Source organism: Melospiza melodia, chromosome 5 (genome assembly GCF_035770615.1).
Source record: "Melospiza melodia melodia isolate bMelMel2 chromosome 5, bMelMel2.pri, whole genome shotgun sequence".
Taxonomy (NCBI): Eukaryota; Metazoa; Chordata; class Aves; order Passeriformes; family Passerellidae; genus Melospiza; species Melospiza melodia.
The window spans coordinates 68,977,005-68,991,173 of NC_086198.1; the positions used below are offsets into that span (position 1 = coordinate 68,977,005).

The 14,169-nt window shown below is 38.6% G+C and overlaps 1 long non-coding RNA gene across 1 annotated transcript; it reads right to left on the reverse strand.

Moving 5' to 3' along the window:
• Nucleotides 1-494: 494 nt before the first annotated feature.
• On the reverse strand, nt 495-14,166 carry LOC134418643 (uncharacterized). The gene is made up of 4 exons (XR_010027835.1): nt 14,090-14,166; nt 4,981-5,109; nt 2,829-2,958; nt 495-558 (listed from the first exon to the last, which is right to left on the reverse strand). It is a non-coding gene; the product is annotated as an uncharacterized LOC134418643 (long non-coding RNA).
• Between the last annotated feature and the right edge of the window lie 3 nt (nt 14,167-14,169).

Below are 14,169 nucleotides of genomic sequence, written 5' to 3' on the forward strand. Positions count from 1 at the left end.
CAGCCCTGTGCTGCATGTCCGGCCTTCAAGCCTGCGTTGGGCAGCACAGGCCCTTGGCTGCAGGGTAAACCCAACCAGCAGCTCCCACTTGGCACCAGTGACTCCACCTGCACGTCCTCCCCCTGATCTAAAAGTGCAGCAAGCAGTTTTTAATTGAACAACACTTCTGGTACACAATACAAATTATGAATCAATCAATCAATCAAGCTGTTGACTCGCAGGAAATTTCTGGAATGCAGAAAAGCACACTGCACCACTTTTACAACAGAAGTCCAAACAGGAGCAAAATTAGTATTTTTTTTTTTTAAGATTTAAAGCACTTATTACTCTCCTCATTTAAAGCTTCTTTTTTTTCCAGATAATGCTCAAAGAAGCTAATAGAAATGCAATTTAAAAAAAATATTTAGATATTTAATATGTAAATATTTTGTTCACAAGTACATATATATATTTGTGTATATATTTTATTTTAATAGAATAATAATATGAGAATTGTAGGAATAAGATATGCAGTAGAAGCAATAGTGGAAGAGAAGGTATAATCCAGTATTCTGAAAACTAAAATTAAAAAAAAAAATCAAGTAACTCAAACTTCTAAGACAACAATGTCCTTACTTCAAAACAACAATCAATCTAACTATAGGCATTGTTATTTCTTATGCAAATCACCGTAAAATTGTCATTTCAAAGTGAGATTTCTTAATATAGTCATTCCATGGAGAAACTGTTATTTGCAGTAAGAACTGATACAGGCATTACATCTTTCTATTGAGATCTACAGAAAGGAGGTCATCATTGCAAAATGAAGCAGTACCAAGACTGAAGACTTGTTTCAAATTCACTGATGCATTGATCATTCATATGCTTCTATCTGGGCCAGGAAAGGAAGGATCAGAGGTTGCTTACAGTTAACACTGTGCTCCCAAAAACGCTGCGGACACAGGGAAATCTGAGCTATGGTACAATCTGAACACAACCTATATGTTTCTTTAAGTGACACCAGAAAGTAGGAAAGCAGCAACATCCATGACTTGCCAACTTTACACCACTGGCAAAGAGGTGATTTCAAGGAAAAGAGGGACATCTCAGTCCCATTAGTATAAATATACTCAGTCCCATTATGTAAATAGGATGTCTTTGTAAAATATACCTTCAGTTTTGCTTCTTTCTTCCCAATAATTACTTATTAAACTTCCCTCTACAAATACCTGGTATTTTTCTTACAATGTATTGTAAGAAATGTATTTTTTACAATGAGAAAGACTTCTGGATAAAAAAAGACTATAGGCTGACGCCTTCTTTGCTTCTCATTCTTGACAGGCAAGCTCTGCTATGCTGTAATTTATCAGCAAGTAGCTTATTCAGAAACCTTTCGTTCTGATGTATTACTGTTTACTTTACCAGAACAGTTTACTTAGCTACTATGTCTAAGACATGACTCAGCCCTACAGTAATTGTAACCTGCTTTTAAGCCTGAAATCAATTACTGACCTAACTATTAATTTTGTTAATGGTGTTGCAGAAGTTAAAAATTCTGAGACTGTTACCCCCAGGAATCAGTCCTGTGAATATCAGTTTTCCACTAATCATTTTTATTAAGGTGATCCAGGTACCAAGGAAAAAAAGCTCTGAGAATATTTTTTTAATGAATCACAGAATCATGTAAGTTAGAAAAGATCTCTGAGCTCATCAAGTCCAACCTCTTTGACTGATCACCACCTTGTCAACTATGTCATGGCACTTAGTGCCCCATGCAGTCATTTGTTGAACACTTCCACAGACGGTGATTTCATTGCCTCCCTCAGCAGTCCATTCCAATGTTTAAAAACAACAAAGAAAAACATGTTGCAGCTTCTATTTCTACAATTAATAATAAATATTTGCATCTAGTCTACACAGTTAACTTTTGGCTTAATTTTATGGCCAGGAATTGAGGTGTTAAATCAGTACCAGCAGGAGGATGAAATATTACAGGAACCATGAAACTTGAAAGAGTGAGCCATACATCAAATCTCCATAGCTGAGAGTCCCAGGACACAAACCAAGCACTTTCTAAAAAGAAGGCTCTACAGAATGTCACAAAGAAAAATGATGACAACAGCTCATCAGGTTTGCAGCTCTCCAGCGAAGGGCAAGCACGAACTAGGAGTAAGGCAGGGCTCTCAGGTGATCTACCAATACCAGCAGAGCCAAACACAAATGAAAAACAGATCCAGCACATCAGCAAACCCATGAAAAACAGCAGGATAAGCTGTTCACTGGAAAAAAAAGTGTTTGTTTTTTTTTTTACTAGAGGTAGAAATATGAAGATAAACAAAATATCTGATTTTAAAAATACTCTCATATGCATGGGCTTATCACAGTCTTTCAGCTCTTGTGAAACCTTTCCTGGGCAATCAGAAATTGAGGGATGCAAATCATTAAAAAAGATCCCTAAAATGTAATGATTATATACAGTATGACAAGGACAGAACGCATCACACAGAATCCTTTTGGGATGGGCTACTTACCACAGAACCTCCTGTGAATAACTGTGGTCAGCCTAGACTCGGTATGGCTGAAACTTGTTACAACTGCATGGACAAATTATGTTCAATATACATTTGAGTTTTTAAAAAAATGTTGCACTGCATTTTCAGGAATGGAAAAAAAAAATAAATGATGTCTTATTTTGTCTCTAGATAGAGTCTTTGTGGACAAGAGCCAAAGACCAGATACTCAATTATTTTCTTCTATAAACATGGTGAAAGAGACATATAGGTGGGAGAAAGACTGAAACATAGTGTTCTTTACACAATCATGCTGAAATGAAGAATCTGAGTGCTCACTTCTCTCCTGTATGATCCTGTGCTCCACTGAAAAACATTGGTCTAATGGAGAGTAATGGTATCCCAGTTGAACCCTCTTATCTGGTGTCTCTGGCAGGAGTAAAATAAAGGTGTACCTTTCCTGTAGCACCTTTGTAGGAGAGAAGAGAAGAGAAGAGAAGAGAAGACGTGAAAGAGAAGATCTGAAAAGATGTGGCTGTGATATCTCAGCCTACAGCACACAATATACTGCTGGGTGATGCTGCTGATGCTCAAGAAGCAAACAGGACATGGGTTACAGTAGTAGGTACAAGCCAAAGTAGAAAAAGAATATTGAATAGTCAGAATAAGCAGTAACATCCATTTTGCTGCTAAAAGGTAAACTCTTGCCAATAAGGTGATTTAATTAGATGTCTTCTGCCACTGTGATAAAAGTAACTGCTTTTTCTTCAGCTCATGTTCTTTACATAACATTATATTTAGTAGAGAGCATTAGTCACAGAGTTTTGAAGAAAAATAATGTAATTCCTTTTCTCTTTGATACAAAATATTTGCCCAGTGGTCTAAAACTTCTGAAGGAAGGGCACTAATCAGACAAGGAAAAAGTGGACATACATGCAAAAACTCTATGGAACTGTATGAATGAGAAATATCTACAACACAAGGAGCAATTGCTCCTCTGATCCCAAAGAGCTAACCTAAGAAGAATAAGTAAACACAAATTTTGTAAAGTTAACAACTCCTTCAGAATTTTAAAAGATTGCTAACTATTTTATCATTATCTGGATTTATTTAGACTGAGCAATTTATCTAATACTAGCAGCAGTCCAATACAGTAATAACAAATGAAGGGCTTTTTCCTCCAGTTACCACTATAAGTAGGCTGCCAAGTATTTTCTGATTTCTATATGCATTTCTTAAAATGTACTTTAATTGACTGAAACTCTGAATTTAATTGTGCATTTATTATTGACCACCCAGAAATGAAAGGTTTTTTCCAAGAGGTTAGGTATCAAGCATAATAAGCTTTTTTCCTTCCTTCTACTTTGGTTGAAGATTTGATTTTACAATACAGGCATACCTTAATGCAAATATGATGCAATAACTGTAATTTCCCCCTTTTTCACTTGTATAAGAATTAAGAGCAATAATTATTAAAAATTCAAAGAGATGGCTCTCATTTGGAAACTGTATTCAACACCAAATGAATCTCAATATTATTTACCTCAGAGGATGATTATAAAGAGATGCAAAACATTCAGCTTTATAATAGAGAATATATATATTTTATCAGGGAATATATTAGAAAATATTAGAGAATATATACAGATACCAACATAAATTGTCCTTTAAATACCAAGTTAGAATATAGAACACATGTCCAAAATCACTACCTTTTCTTTTGCTACACATTATTTTTTAAACAATCAGCCTGTACTTTTTCTGTAGAGTGAATACATAAAAATGCAGAAAAAATTTGTGAGATATTCAACCTGACTGTAAGCAAACAACCTTCAGCTGAAGGAAAACATACTGATAAACATTAAAAATGCTGACTTATTTGCTTTTTGCACACTTCCTTAATGAGCAAGTTTAATAATAAAAAACATCTTCTTTAATTGAAGCCTTTTCAGTATTTCCTTTGCTATTATTTCAGTTTCTGTTCAGCATTTTGTTACAGTTCTGCACCAAGAGCTCCTGCACTTTATCTCTTTAAATTTAGTACTTCACACTGTAAGTGCATTGCTCTTTGAACAATTATAATTTATATTAATAGAAGCACATTTTCCAGTGAGTATTTAACTATTTTATAAATCTGTAGATTATATGCACCTCTCCTACCAAGCAACAATGGCTGAAGGAAAGAGTCTGATCAGTCCAAGGTTTCTCTTCCTGAAGAAAAGACAAATATGATTCATGTCATATCTGGAGTTAAGTTACTTTTTAAAGCTGGAATAATTTAAAATAAGACCTTCTTGATCACATTTTTAAGTTTGTTGCCTTGCACATGTAGAAGCATTCAGCTACACTTTAGAATCTACAACCACATATTATCACATACGGGAAAAGAAAAAATACGATGAACAGGAAAACAGGGAAATGAGAGACTCCACTTATTAGCGTTTTCAGGATAGTCAGTTCCACAGTTTCAAATTATAATTACCAGACTTACCAAACCCCAGAAATGCAGCAGCATTATTACAATTCCTTAGAAACTTAAGTCAGGCCACAACACAGATAACACAACATGCTTAAAATTCACAGCTTAGAGTCCTCCTAACTGTAGGATCCAATTACCATTCTGTTAAAAAAAAAGAAAAAGGAATGAGGAGCAGGGCTTGCAGTATTCTGTTAAATCACAGCCAGGGTAACAGAAGGAAATGAGAAAACAAGAGCCTCCTATACAGCAACCCATTGTCTGTGTTTCTCCATTAAACACAAAAGATGCAAATCAACACAACACAGAAAAGTGATCCTACCCAGCAAGAGACAGGGCTACTGAAAACAAAGATGATCCTGTCCTGTTCCTGTTAAAAGTCAGGCCACAATGAAGCAAAGAATTCTGCAGTCTGTAGGAACAGAAATGATGTGCAAGAATTATCCTTGTATCAATAATCTAACAGAGAGACTGTTAAATGAAAGGTTATTCCACCTCTCCCATTTTCATGTTAAAAGCAAGCAAATAGAACAAATTTCAGAATGTGACTCTGTGCCTGGTGTGGCCTGTGTACACTGACAGAAAAGCATCCTTGAACTTTTCAGTCAAGGACTGCAAATGGCTGAATGTGAAATAAGTGCCTGAACTGCTCTAGCTACTGCACACTGTGCACAAAAGCAAAATCTGAGACACTCTAAAGATATAGATTACAATCAAGGAAGAGCCTGGTGATTTTAGGCACTCCTGGGTTAGGCAGCAGCTGCATGAGCTGTTGATCTCATTTTTTGACTTAGGAACCTGAATTCTCCATAAACCTTGCCTTAGGTATTTAAGTCCCTTATTGGATCAAGCTGATAAACTCTCTCTCTGTCTTTACCTAAGTATTTTAGATCCTATTATGTTTTGCCTCCCTTTTTATTTTTAATGAGATCTTTATCTTTCTAACATGTAGTTAACTATTTATCCAATGTTTGGTCATTTTGTCTCATACTAATGCATACATAATTACCGTGTAACTAAATGACACACTATTGGGCTGGTTTCTTTCAAAAGTACTGAGAATTGATAGCTCAAATTTTCTCAAAGGGAATTAAGATCCCTTGGAAAATTCACACTGCAGTGTTGCCCAGTAATGCTAGATATAGTGGTAGCAGTCTAGCTTTGTTCAGCTCAAATTAGCTTTTGAGACCAAGCTGCAAATACAGCTTTGTGGCCACTCATAACTAAAAATTATTCAAAGCCAACTTCTGTCTACCACTGTGTTGCACAAACAAGGGTTAGTGTTTGTTTAACTGCAGTGATGCTGAGCATTTTTCCATTAAAAAATCTCTCTGCTGGAACTATCTCACTAAAGCCCCAAAAGTCTACTAAGCAACACAGAACAAACTGAAACAAAACAAAGCCAAGTTGGTTTTGAGCATTATTTCTTAGCCAGGGCTGAAATGACTCAAACATCAAGCATCAATTTTAATGACTTTTAACTACTTTAGGAAAAAATAAATACCATAAAGCTGAGGAAAAATATTTTTATTCATGGATGAAAAAGTAAAAAAGTTTTTCTAAACAGATCTGCTTTTAGAAGTTGGAAATTACAGTAGATTCTCAAGAAAAACTTGATTTTCTCTAATATGTCTATATCATTACTAATTATGCATATCATGTTTTTATGTGAGGAGGCTTGGAAGCCAGAACTGCAAGGTCCTGGTTGCTGATTCAGTAGGAAATTGGAAGTTTTTTAACTGCAGCTACAGACACATGGCAGAAGGCTTTTGCTATGGAGCCAGGAGCTGACCTTTGACAAGAAATGGATTTCCCAAAATCAGTTTCCTCTGTTCCACAACAGGGATTTAACCAGATCAGAGGCATGTGGGACTAGTCCCATGGTACAGCTATTCTGGAAATATAGAGAAACCACCAGTGCTGTCTTCATGCATATTTGGAAAATGCTTCTCATAAAAACTTACCCATGTTTTGTCAAATTATCTGAATAAAAACTCTTCTACAAAGCATTGCCTTCCTGATGGATGGGTAATTTTTCTTTTTCTTTTAATTTGAGAAAATGTTTCACTGGAAAATTTCAACTAACAGTAATAGAAACGGCAAATCCATTTCACATAAGCTACCTTGGTCACCAACTGGCATGGTAAATAAGTAACAATTTATAATGTGAAGCACTCTGAAACTGTTCCCCAGTAGTTAACACATGGAAGGCATGACTATGTATAAACTCTTTGCAGGTTCTTATGTTGCACACTTTCCTTCTGAAACAATTAAAAAAAAAATTATTAGAGAGATGTCAAATGTCTCAGAAAAGTATTTGACATGGCTATTTTCACAGGGCTGTTTATACTGGAGTTTTGCCAGTTTCTTTTGTATGAATTAAAAAAAATAATTAAATGGTATTTAACAAAAATTTTATCAGTAGTAATAAGCTCATTTCCCATAAGAGGATTCAACCTCAGCTCAACTGGTCTTTTCCCACAAAGAGCAATCACCAAAGGTATAAAAGCATGGCCTGTTCTCTCCTTCACTGGATCCACCTGAAGTGGAACATGCCCAATTCAGCTAAAGCAGTGAGAATGGCAGAACAGCCATTTAGGAGTGAAAAGCAAAAGGGAATGGTTTAGTCACGATCCCTGGGAAGTTCCCAGTGCCATGCATGGTTTGCAGAGGCAGGGCAGCAGCCATGAGCACTTCCTCTCTGGAGTGCTACTAGAGAAAGCTCAAGGTGGCTAAACTTGGATTTTGCTGCTTTCTCTCCCCACCCAATTTTGGCAACCATGGAAGTAGTGGCTAACATGCCTCTCTATGGCTCCACGAGGTGGGTATGGATATTTTACTGCACTGACAGCAGCTGCTTTCTCTGTCGGTCCTGCCAGTGTGCTGGGTATCCTAACCTGAGCAGAGGGTTAGGATGCCTTATTCCTGCTGTCTTTCAAAGGAAGAGGTTATTCCCTCTCCTTCTCTCACACTTCTCCAGTCTTCTTCCCTAAGTGAGTTTGTATCTTTTCCAAGGGGCATATTTCAATTGTGGTCCTTTTGAGTTTGCAACCATTCCTTCGTTGCCCTGCTGAGATGAGAGACACTGAAACATTCACTGTGTAACAATGACTGAGACTAAGGGGTGGACTTGATAGTTGAAAAGTTTAGATAGCAATTTGTCAATTATTCTTCTGTTTACTAACTTGTTTCCTACTGATTAACTGTTTTCTGTTCTTCAGACTGAACCCAGTCCCTTGCTATAACAGCTTAGCATGCCAGGTAATCCCTGTCCTGGCATTAACAAGCACTGTTTGACAGCCTGTAAATCCTCCCACTGTTTCTCAGAAACCATCCCATAATGTCACTTCAGATTCTAAGAAGTATTCTCCTAACCTGAATTTCTTTTAGTAATTTAATTCCTAATTTTTCTTATGTGTCACTTGCTATTTGTTCTCATAAATCACTTACATAGGGCAATCATGTCTCCTCTCCATCCTCATTTTGGCAAGACAGTGGGGGAAGCAAGCATTTCTCCAATTATTGTTGTATGGTAAATCTGTTCCAAATTATCCTTTTCTTCTTTCAGTTAGTTATACTTCCTCTTTTTTTACAAATAACCTGACCAGAACTGTCTATTGTGTGACTCTGCTCACCACAGTCACATACAGCACAATGAGTAATTCCTTATCTCAACAGGAAAAAAAAAAGTCCAGGTTTATATCAGTTTGTTTTATTTTTATAACTTCCTGTTCTTTCTCACCTTTTATCACTTCCCATTAATAAACTCTCAGTATCTAGCAATATTTTTTCTTAATAGATGTACATGGTTTGACACTTGCATGACTACAATTCTTCCATTCCTACTATCCCAGTAGTCATGCAGTTTGGTTTCTTTCTGTCTGACATTTTTCTCCTCAGTTTATTGACATCACTTTCTTACTTGCTGCCAAACCAAAAGATCAATTTCCTGTCTTTTTGTGCCAGGGTCACTGATGAAAATATCAACTAAAATTAGTACTAAAGCTGATCCTCAGAAAATGCATTTGAAGTGTGTTCCAGACAGGAAGCTCTTCCTATCTCATGATCCATTTCCATAGGCTTTTAACAGGATCTTTCGGACCCGCCAACTATTTAGCAATTCCACCTTACTCTGTTTTAGTCAAAATTTTCCATGTGGCTCATTATATCATCTGCTTTACTCGAGTCCTAAGAGATGAGAGACTGAGCACTGACTGTCTGCAGAATATAATTTCCATTACAAGAACAAAAGCAGACCTAGTTAGGTTGACTTTAGTCTACGTTAAGTAAATTCAAGGGTTATGTGTTATGGTGTTTATGTTAGCTTCATGTCTCTCATTAGTTTTTCACTCAAAAATGTGTTCTACATCCCAAATGTACTATTGAGGTAGCTTCATAGTCTATACTCGGTGAATGCCTTTTTCTTTGTTCTTGTAAGCAATACTGCGCTTGCTCATCTTCAGCCAGTGTCCCAGATTTTCTTCCCAGATCATCTGACGGTCATGGCTGTCAGTTCTGTCACATTTGGAAACTTAGCTCAGCCTCCCCTAGATGAGTCTATCTCTTTAGTTAAAATCTGCTCTAAACTTTCTTTCCTTTTATACACTCTAACCTTTGTCATTTGTATTAAGACAAGTATTGCTGCCATCACCATCATCATGAAAGTGAAAGAAATCTCATACAGACAAATCTCAGAAGTGTCATTGGATCTACTGAAGACAAGAAGTCTCTGGTTAAGACATAAAACAGTTGTTTTTGGAGGTGAGAAGAGACTTGTCAGCACCACAGACAAACTAGCATTCCAGTAACTGGGAAAGAGGAAGGGGGATCAGCATCTCCTGGGCTCTGGGTGTCACTGCCCCATATGCAAAATCACCCAGCAGGAGTGAGCTCCTCAGGGCTCTCTTGACAATGTGGGCAGACACCTCCAAAACTGTAGTTGAACCAAAAATGAGGACATAAAACCAGAGAATCATTTAGGGTGGAAAAGACTTTTGAGATCAAGTCCAGCTGTTAACCCAGCACTGCTAAGGCTACCACTAAACCACATTCCTAACTGGCTCATCTACTTGTGGTTTAGACCCCTCCATAGATGGTGAGTCCACCACAGCTTGGGGCAGCCTGTTCCAATGCTTGACCACCCTTCCACTAAGGAAAGTTTTCCCTACAGCCAATTTATACCTCCCTTTGGGCAACTTGAGGCCATTTTCTCATTGTATTGCTGCTTTCTTGGAGAAGAGACTGACCCCTACCCCCAGAGCATTGATCAAAACATGAAACCAAACTTGGCCCAGTACTGAGCCCTGGGGAGCCCCACTAGGGACTGGCTGCCAGGTGGATGTCACTCTGTTCACCCCCACTCTCTGGGCCTGGCCATGCAGAAAGCTTTTCAGCCAGGAACACAGTGCACCTGTCCAAGCCATGAGCAGGCAGTTTCTCCAGGAGAAGCCTGTGGGAAACAGTGTGAAAGGCTTAACTAAAGTCTAGGCAGACCACATCCACAGTCTTTTCCTTTATCCATTGGCAATTGCCATACATAAGGCTATGAAGCAGAATTCAGATTTCATGCTGAACTGAAGGGAAATCCCAACGAGCATTTGACTGTTTGTTAATTAGCAGTTTATTTAGACAGCTAAAACCTGGTTTTGTGCAGCAGAAGTCACTGCATTTAACACATTTCATAAAAATGCTAGAATTCTTGCCTTTGCCAAAAGAAAGAATCTAAAATAAATCTTGCTCATTTAAAATTCTTTTCTTTTTGGAAGGACTAGTCTCTGGGACAAACTCTAGTACCCTCAGCTACTTATAGGACTTATGTTTCAGACCTTCACCAGCTCTATTGTCCTACTCTGGTCTTGTGCCAGCACGTCAATGTCCCTCTTGTAGGGAGGGGCCCAAAACTGGACACAGCACTCGAGCTGTGGCAGCAGTGCCAGGTACAGGGGGACAATCCCTGCCCTGGTCCTCCTGGCCACAGTACTCCTGACAGTCCAGCCCTCTTCAGCTCACCATAACTTAACTTTTGAGGTCAAGCTGCAAATGCAGCTTTTTGACCACTCCTAACTTGAAAAAAAAAAATCAAAATCAACTTTTGCCCACCATTGCGTTGCACAAACAAGGATTAGTGTCTGTTTTACTACACTGATGCTGAGGATTTTTCCATTTAAAAATCTCTCTGTCAGAACTATCTCACTAGAGCCACAAAATTCTACTTAACAACAATGAAAACCGAAAACAAAACAAATCATAGTTAGTTCTGAACATTATTTCTTAACCAAGGCTGAAGGAACTCAAACATTATCAGGTAAGGTCTTCAAAAGCCAATCAAGAATTTTCAATATGGCTTGATATTTCCTTTTTTGTTGGGTTTTATTTCCCCTAGAAGAAATGATACTTAAGTGTTTATTGGAAGAACAAATAGTTTTCATGAATATTATGGTTTTCTTAAGTATGACTCTTATTTGCCCAATCTAATCTTTCTCCAATTATTTATTTTGCCTTTGCTACTCATATCTTTACAAAAAATTACAATAGCTGGGTAACTAGCATCTACCTTCAAAGAAAAAGAGGAGAAACAGCCAGAAAGCCATTATTTCTTTTAGAATACAACCACATCCTTTGGGTTAACTACTTTTTTGTGGGGTATTTGCCTAGAATCTGTAAAAATGGGGCTTGGCTCTAGATTTCCAGCACGTAGGTATTAACTTTTGGGTCCATTTCCTGTTCCCTAATCTGGGTTGGTCTTGCTTTACTTTGTTATACTGCTGTTGATTTCTGAAGACCTTCAATCAGAATCATTGTGCCTAATTTACCTAAAGTATGGTCAAATACAACTTAAACCACTGTTTTATTGTCATCTCATGTCTAATTGAGTTGCACACATTATTCATACAGGAATTGCTTGGAAAAACACCCAACCAAAATACCTTAAAAAGCATAAGAAAGGAATTACTTCTACCCCACTGTACTGAAGGCACAGTGCTTTGCAGGCACCTTTCTGAATCAGAACCACCAACTTCCAACACCAGCAGTACAATGCTGCTCTACAGCAGGAAGGGAAAGGACAGTCCCTGAAATCTTTCTTAGAATGACCCACATGAGCTGTGCCATGGCAAGGCTTTGTTGTTTTAAAATATCATTTATCTGACCCTACAAGCTGGGGGGGGAAGGATTTTTGAGTGTGCTATTTTAATGGAGTGGTGGTGGAGCTGCATGTTATCTAATCTTGAAAATGTCTTTTCTTCCTCTCTTACATAACTATCACATCCTGATGCTAACACAGTGAAAAACTTGAAATTTGAGGGTTGTTTTCTTGCTTAGTTAAATATGCCAAAGGTGGAATAATACACCAAAACCACAGCTCAAAGAATCAACTGTAGTTCAAAGATATAAGACTGTCAGCACTGGGTAATATCACAGTCTAACTGGGCCCAGCATCATTTCCAGCAGGGATAAAAAGTAATGCCCAGAGACTAAGGAGGAGGTGAATATATTCTCTAGCTTCCTTGTAAATAATCTCCCAGATACCAGATATTTCTACAACAGATGAGAGCAATAAAAAATGTCAGGCTCCCAACCCATCTATTCACCCATCCTACTTCAAATCCCTTGTTTCACTGTTTCAGTTTTGAAGAGAAAGATGATAGGAAAAACCTCAGTTCTTCTGCTCCAAGATACTAATGCCAGTAAATACATGAGTATTTTCTGCCTTTACACTGGAAATTATGTAAAATAGCTGATTGCACTGATTGCATTCATCATTGCTTGAATCACTATTGTATGAACTTTTATAGGAATCATTGGAAGTGGCAGTGGTGGAAACATATTTTCATTTACGCTGTTTTAAATTGTTCCATCAGAGGACAGCCTTACTATCCCAATTCCAATTCCACAAACCCTTGGGGTTTGTCCTATTTTTTTTTTTTTTTTTTGTATTTCCATGAGTAATCTAATCTGAAATGCAAAATAAACTACTGCTTAACAGTACTTCTTTCAGAGTTTTACTTTTGTCCAAATTGGCCAAGTCAAATACTTTGTGAGGGACAACTCACGCTTGACACATTGACACCAAAATCCGTAATCCATTAAAACCTTTCATAATAATGCAAAGCAATTCACAACTTCCCACCACAACTCAAGTTCACACTGCAGCTATCTATTTTACTTTGATCCTTAGACCCTAACTTCCTAACTCACTCAGTTTTTTAATTTATTACTGTAAGATACCATCTTTCCTATCCATGTTTAAAGTACACCCATGGTCCCCTCATGCTTCAATTACTATAGCATCTTTTTTTCTTTGACTTTAGGAACTTGAAAACCACTGGATGAAGCTTAGAATAGTTGAGGTCAGATAAAACACCTGGATGGAAATGCAGATGTGTCTGGTTATTTCCAATCATGCCATCTTTGCCTACAGCTCTCTTAACAACCTTTAGCATCATCTTCCAGCCTGCCATACACGGAATACGGCTGAAGATAAATATAGTTTGCTCCCGTTGTAAGGCCATATATTAATTTTCCTGATGTGCAAGCTTTGCTTGGAAGGTTTTAAAAGTACTGCTATATTTATCTGAAACGTCTGGATTTATGACAGCCATCTAACGTTAAAAAAAAAAGGCACAGTAATAATTATAAATACATAACACTTATGCAAGAGGCTTGAAGCTTTCATTGGAGGCTGCCATACACCTGGGCAGCCGGAGCATTTCCCCGCTGTGGGTACTTTAGGCGAAGCAGCTCAGGTGTTTCCGCAGAGCCGCGGCTGTGGCACACCGCGGGGAGCAGCGGGCGCGTCCGGCCCGTCCTGTGAGCGCGGGCAACGCTCGGCGACACAGGGGGAAACAAACCCTAAGGACAAAGAGCTTTTCCTTAACCTTGTAACTTTTATCTTATCGTGTCCTCCATTAAAAGACTAACAAAGAAGGGAGAGGGGCCAGCCCGAGCGGCCCAAGAAGAGCGCGAGTGGCAGCCGCGGAGAGGGCGGCGGGCACCCGCCGGTGATGGCTCCGGGACCACGGCAGCTACTGACCCCAGTTCCCCGCTGCAAGCCCTCTCCCCGCCCCGGCGGCTCCGTCCCTCTATCCCTGCCTCCCCCTCAGCCCTGCTAACGCCCGACCCTCACCACGGCAGCCGCTCCTAGGAGTGAACCCGTAGGGCTGGCCCTCTCCTCCCGCCAGCCACCCGCGGCCCGGCCGGGGCGCT